The 7500-nt window shown below is 38.1% G+C and overlaps 1 protein-coding gene across 5 annotated transcripts in view; it reads left to right on the top strand.

Annotated features, from left to right (window-relative positions):
• Positions 1-7500, top strand: part of FEZ1 (fasciculation and elongation protein zeta 1) — a 248569-nt gene that overhangs the window by 1209 nt on the left and 239860 nt on the right. The gene's annotated exons all lie outside the window — the stretch shown is intronic.

The raw sequence follows: 7500 nt of genomic DNA, 5'->3' as shown, positions 1-7500 counted from the left end.
ACAGTATTCTCCAAAACCAATATGGAATGTTGTTTTCTACTAATTTGTAAATAACGTAAACATTTCTTGAAACATACATAATTTTTGCTGCCTGATCTATCACCAGAAAATAACTTAAGGCCTCAAAAGAATGGAGGAGAAAGTTTCTGGTATGTGTGCAAATGGGTTGAAATTATCAGGTGCTGCCTTAGCCTTTAACCTTCAACATGTCTTTCCAAGTGAATTAATTTTTGACTTTCCAGAAGCAATATGTTGACAAACTAGAGGAAATATATATTTGACTGTGAGAGAAAAATACATTTTAAGCTAGCAGCCCCTAGCTTGAGGATCATTTTCACACCTGCACAGACTGTACAACCTCTAAGCCATACTAGGTTTGGGACATAATGGTGCCCTAGGCAGTACCCCACATCTAATTCCATTACAGCTTCCACCATTTTTTGGTCTTCTTGCTGTCAGTCTTCATAATCAGAAAGTAAAATATCTCCTCTAAACATAACAATGCAACACTTTTGTTTCCATATTAGCTCAATGCATTTTTTAACTTTGTTTATACTTTCTGCTTGAATGTGCCCTCCCGCACCACTGTTTCTTACATGATCCTTCACACAACTAACATTTCTGTTCATCCTTTACACTACCTACATTTCCACATCAGATAGTGAGCACTTTTGTTTGACTGAGATACTTAGAAAGCTAATGCAAATTGTTATAACGTAAGGTACAGGCCTCAGATTGTTGGTAGCAGAATGCACTCAGGGATGTTACAAAGCGTACTTATAGCAGGTTTTCCTACTGTTGATCAATAGGCATTTGACTGGGTTCTACCTGCCTTGTAGCATCTGCTCAATTTTACACCTGCTCATAGATTGCATCGATGTCGCTGTGTAGTCACTGCAGGATCACTGTGTGAGATTGCTGTGTGCTGCATTGGGGAGTTTCTCTTTTCACTACTGTTCTGTGACCCTGGAATTACTTTATATAAATAAGGGGAGCCCTGCATAAGGGGTGTATGGTGATTATTCTCTTTTAATTTTTTTTTCAAAGAGTATACATTTTGTTGCTAGGCACACTGTGTTTGTGTCTTCATTGTTCATAGAGAAAGCCTTACAGCATGCCAGAGTATTACAATAAGACATCCAAACCTTGAAAGTGCCACAAAGGAGAATGCTATACTTGCTGTTGATTCCTTATCATCAGATACATTTCTCTTTTGTCACTATACAAAGTTTCATAACTATTTGCATTCTAAAATCTGTTATACACTAGCAACACAATCATAGTTTTACTGGTTGTTAGCAACTAGACCCTATTGCTGTGACTTTATGAAATATATGATGGATAGTCCCTTATGGGAAAGATTAACTTGTACATCTCAATACAGATAGCAAAAGATAATCAAGTACACTCAAGGAGTTTAAAAAATAGTAATGATGCTTAAGAAATATTTGTAGATTCTTAGATTCTGTTGGAAGACAATGTTCTGAGAAGGATACTATACCCTGACCGAATATCATATAAAAATGCTGTCAATTTACAACATAATTAAATCCACTCAAGTACATTTAAGGTTGAGTGTGATGTAGGCGGGTGAGGCACTGTTCCTAGTGAAGGACATTCACTGGGCCTGTAAGATCTTCTTGGTAGGGACATCACTATCACTGGAAAATGTTCTGTAGCTGAGGCTGGATATACCTGTCAGACTGATAATGTTATATACGTTCTTTCTTTTCCATTTGGATTATTCTACAGGGGGAGAATAAAAGGAAAATTTGAATACATTTTGGAGCATTAACTAACCAACTAAACAAGCAAACAAACATACATTGTAGGCCACCCCAGTGGACAGTCATTTCCAAGATAAATATAATTCTGACACAAAGCTCTTGGAGTGTTTTGTCTTTTCATAATTTTGCACTCTGAATTACATCTAGAAGCTTTTGAGTTTCTTAAGAAAGATGAGGCAGGGTATATTTTATTTTTGCCACTTGGCCCCTGCTCCATAGACAGTGAATTGCACCTTAAAGATCTGCTGCTGACATATGTATTTTGTTATTAATCACTTTTGTATTATTTTTAGCTTTATTGCAAAGTGCTATAGCTATTTTTTATTGTTCAGTTTTACTGTTACCATATTTCATCACCTCTGAAAGGCAAAATATACCTATAACATTTAGTTTAGATTTTAGCATCTTCTCTCTAAAGAATTTTTGGAAAAATGTAGTGCACCTCTCATTATAGTTTTTTATTTTGAAAAAAATCACTCATGTACATTGAATTATGGAATTCTCCTTTTTTTGTCTCAGACAGCCATGTTTGCACTGGCATAAACAACAGTTACATGATGCGTGATAAGTGTGTTGTCACATGCATGGGTGTGTACATACAGAGTGCATTGCAAATTGATTCCATTGACTTTAATTACACATATGAAACAGGAAATAGAAGCATGCACATTATACATTGATGGTACTTTTAAAAATATAAGTCATTTTGTTTTAAAAATAATGACATTACATAATGGTAATAAACCACTGAAGGGCTGTATATAATTCACCTGTTTACCTGCACTCTGCCAGCAAGCATATGATTGCTATAACGTACTCAGCTAAGTATACAGAGTATGCTGGGTTAAACCCTTGAGTATTAAAACATCTACAATTTTGTTTGTAGTATTTATTTGCTGTCTATTACAGATATTTTTCTTTTGCAATATTTGTTATTTAAACCTCTACACAGAAAATATGAGCTCTGTTTCTATCCACAGCACTGCTTGATCAGAGTTCAGGAGAATTCTTCCAGTAGAACTTAGCAGAGGCGTAGGTCTTCCAGTTCCAAGCAGAATAAATGTTCCTTTTTCAATGTGTAAACAAAACAGAAGATAAGCAGGATAAGACAATCGAGACCATAATACATAAGGCTAGAAAAAGAGTGGTAAAGAAAAGGATACATGGCTATAAATCTGAAATTCTGATGATGTGAGGAGTTAGTTAAAAATATATATATATTTTTTTCTGAATTCAGGTTGAACATGAGATGGTATGTCATGGCTGGGGTACAGGTGAATCATTTTAACTTATTTTCTACTTAAAGACCCATAATAAAATACATTTTCTGTTTTATTGCCATGCTTGTTTTACTTTGTCATCCCACAACATACATGCCTGGCACAGAGAGAAGGAGAGAGGCAAAGAGAATGTGTGTGTGTGTGTGTGTGTGTGTGTGTGTGTGTGTGTGTGTGTGTGTGTGTGTGTGTGTGTGTGTCTGAGTGTGTGTGTGTGTATGTGTGTGTGTCTGTGTGTGTTTGTGAACGTGAATGTGTGCACTCATTTAATAAGAGCAGTGAAGCACTCTAGAGTGTTATTGTCGAGAAGCCTACACACCTACTTTTGGATGAAATAATACTCCTCCCCTTCTGCTTCTGCCAGACCTGGTCTACTGATGTCCCCTCACTGTGTATATCCTGTCTCGTCCTTTTGTTTAAGTGTATACTCTCTCATGCCATATTGGTTACACATAGAGCAAACAATTTTATTACTTGGATGTTAGCCGCAGCAGATGAGCATGGTGTTTCAATTAAAAAACAAGTCTTTCCTTCATGCTTTTCATTAACACTTGTAATAATTTATGTTCCAATGTGTGTCCTTGTGTAGCATCCTCTCATTTGCCCTGTTGTCAGAGATGGACAAGGACCCCAGAGTGCTAGTACTTTTCAATCTTTTAGTGTGGTATTCGTTTTTTGTATTTTGATCTTGATATTTATCACCTTCCACACTTGTAGAGCAAAAGGGACAAATATGTTTTGCACACGTAATGTCCTAGTGTGATGCACGAAGCCTTCCTAGCACTGCAACTTGGCGTCTCTAGCTTTTAGTAGCCTCAGAATGGATGTCATGCTGCTTCACAGAGCTAAAACAGCTCTTCCACGTGCCCTGCACTCTAGTAGGTCCTCTTCTAGATGCAGCCGATTAGTGTCCTGGTATTCAGTACTAGCAGGAGGCACAGGTTGCCAGCAGAACTACCCCTTGATTGCTTGAGGCTAAGCTACTGTTTAGAATTGCTGACACAAAATGTAGTTGTTGTGCATATAGGTGCATTGAGACTCCTCACATAAACAGGACAAGCAGTAAATAAATGCTGTGTGGTGTTTAATGAATTCCCTTCTAGATGCAATACCAATAAGTGCTTTGTTTTACTTTAGCCAGTATAAACTTCTCTGAGCAACTCAAAAGTGTTATGTAAATGAAAACTAATATGCACCGGACATAGAATATGTATAAGTCCTCAGCTAGAATATGGTACTGCACTGGCATAGATAATTCATGGAGGGTTCTAGCCTGAATAGTAAAGAAAAAAGGGTAGTTATTGTGTGTGGATTAGTATAGAGGAATTTTGATTCAGAAAGTGCTTCAGTTTTATTCCATGCTTCTGTCTGACATAACTAGAAAAATATCTCTGTTCAGTAACCTGTAATCTAATTATTCACCACTGTCTTTTGGGTAAGTGGAAGCTATATTAAGAAATAGAATTTAAAGTGTATTATTTGATGAAGAAGGAGTTTGACCTGCAACTCATGTAAGAGAGAAGCAAAAAGTCTGAATCTCACTTAAGGGTTTTGCATTTGAAATGTATTTATTTATTTACTGGCTAGGGTAGTGGACTGATCCATCAGTAGCCATTTTAGCCGTTGCCCAGGCTCAAAGAACAAAAATGTTACCAAGTGAAAGAAGTAGAAAAAATTACCAGTGTAGAAAGTCATATAGTAAATAATATATATGGATTTATTTGTATTATTATTTTGTATGTATTTTTAACACACTAAGTGCTTTTATGTATGGTACATTTAACAGCATTAATTAGGGCAACAATTGGGTAATTAAGGACTTTTAAAAACAAGGGCAAGTCTATTATTTAGTGATTCAGAAGAAGTCCGAGTGTGTAGGGACAAAAGTGTTTAATTCTCTTTATTGTTTTACTAATACTTTAAAAGAGTCTGTGCTTTTATGTAGTTTTCATGTCTTCAGAGCCTGTGTGTGCGGCAGCAGTGTTTTTATTTGGATAATATATGTGTATGGCTTGCTTACAGAGGTATGTGCAGGGAACATACATGAAGTAAATGAAATGTGCATAAACAAAGGTTACAAGCTCTGCAGAGATTCTGAAAAGTTTACAGGCTTACTCAAGTAAGTATATTTATAGTAATTAAAATGTGAAAAACTTTAGCAAACAGTATTATAACAGTATCTAGCGAGAACAAATGTTCAGAATGCAACATTTTTTATAATGCAGGAGTGTAATGCACTGAATTCATATGACACAACTGAACCTGAAAGTAACGTTTAAGTTTAGGCAGTGTAGTGGAAAGATGTATGAAACAGTGCATTAAGGTCACCGTATATTTAGAGGTGAGAACAAGTTAGGGTGGGCTAGAAGAAAAAAAAATCCAATGGAATTAGATTAAAACAAAGAAGGAAGTAGAATAGGATTGGGCAAACAAAAGTTCTTATGGACACTAAGATTCAGGAGCATAAAGATCTTTAAAATTGTACCTGAACTCATTTGTAGTTCATTGCAGAGTTTGCTGAAATGAAGAAAAAGCTGGCCAAGTATGAGATTTCTGAAGAAGAGCCGTTTAAAAAAATGGCAAAGTTAGAAGACAGAGCTCACTGAGAAAACTGAGATTTACTTCTGTACCAGAAAAACTGGAAGGAACACACTATTTACTTTTGTGAAATTACAAATAAGTACCTGGACTGGTATTCCACTGAACGATTTGTAAACTGAAAGTGCACATCGGATGTATACTCCAAACCTGGCCATGAGAAAGCAGCCAAGACCTGTATAAGTAAAAATGTAATCATACCAGTAGAAAGAGCTGATACTGACAAAACACTGGCAGAAGTGAAAATATTAAAAAATTGGCAGACAGCAGAGTGTTTATGGAAAACGGTTATCAACTGTAAATGAGTTAGAGGAGAAGCAAATTTATTCCAGCAATCAGTGAATGTCAAGTGGCAGATGTGAGATTCAAACTGTTATATCCAGCAATCTTCAACCTAGCCAATGGGGATACACAAGCCAGTGCATTTCTTTGTGCCGGTCCCAAGCCTGGATAAATGGGGAGGGTTGTGTCAGGAAGGGCATCCGATGTAAAATGTTGCCAAAGAATACATGCAGACAACAGTACAGATATACATACCGGATCGGTCAAGGCCCGGGTTAACAACGACTGCCACCAGTATTGTTGGCCAACAGGGTGCTGGCAGAAATTGGGCTACTGTTGGCCGAAGGAGGAGAAGAGGGGAAGGCATGCCTGAAGGCAGGTAAAGGCTAGGACTGTGATAGTGAGGGTCGGAACTTTGAATGTTGGCAGTATGACTGGTATAGGAAGAGAGCTAGCTGATATGATGGACCGAAGGAAGGTTGGTATATTGTGTGTGCAAGAGACCAGATGGAAGGGGAGCAAAGCTAGGTGTATCGGAGGTGGGTTCAAATTGTTTTATCTTGGTGTGGATGGGAGGAGAAATGGCGTAGGCATTATCCTGAAGGAACAGTATGCTAAGACTGTTTTGGAGGTGAAAAGAGTGTCGGATAGAGTGATGTTTATGAAGCTGGAAATTGATGGTGTAATGATGAATGTTGTTAGTGCATATGCTCCACAAGTTGGGTGTGCGATGGATGAGAAAGAAATATTTTGGAGTGAGTTGAATGAAGTGGTGATGACTGTACCCAAGGGTGAGAGACTGGTGATTGGAGCAGATTTCAATGGGCATGTTGGTGAAGGGAACAGAGGGGATGAGGAAGTGATGGGTAGGTATGGTGTTAAGCAAAGGAATGCAGAAATTCAGATGGTAGTAGATTTTTCAAAAAGGATGGACATGGCTGTGATGAATACGTATTTTAACAAGAGGGAGGAGCATAGGGTGGCATACAAGAGTGGAGGAAGATACACACAGGTGGATTATATCTTATGCAGAAGGGCCAGTCTGAAGGAGATTGGAGACTGTAAAGTGGTGGCAGGGGAAAGTGTAGTTAGGCAGCATAGGATGGTGGCTTGTAGGATGACATTGGTGATCAAGAAGAGGAGGATGAGTGTGAGGGCATTACCAATGATCAAATGGTGGAAATTGAAAAAGGGTAATTGTGAGGTGATGTTCAGGGAAAAGTTAAGACAGGCACTGGGTGGCAGTGAAGAGTTACCGAATAGCTGGGTAACTACAGCAGAGCTAGTAAGAGAGATGGCTAGAAAGGTGCTTGGTGTGACATCTGGAAAGAGGAAGGAGGACAAGGAGACCTGGTGGTGGAATGAAGAAGTACAGGAGAGTATACAGAGAAAGAGGTTGGTGAAGAAGAAGTGGGATTGTCAGAGAGATGAAGAAAGTAGATAAGAGTATAAGGAGATGAGGTGCATGGCAAAGAGAGAGGTGGCGAAGGCTAAGGGCAAGGCTTATAAAGAGCTGTATAAAAGGCTGGACACTAAGGAGGGAGAAAAGGACCTGT

This window comes from Protopterus annectens, chromosome 8.part0 (genome assembly GCF_019279795.1).
Source record: "Protopterus annectens isolate FY-2018-M chromosome 8.part0, PAN1.0, whole genome shotgun sequence".
NCBI classification, from domain to species: Eukaryota; Metazoa; Chordata; order Ceratodontiformes; family Protopteridae; genus Protopterus; species Protopterus annectens.
The sequence above is the reverse complement of the archived record's forward strand: the minus strand, read 5'-3'. Positions and strand labels throughout refer to the sequence as shown.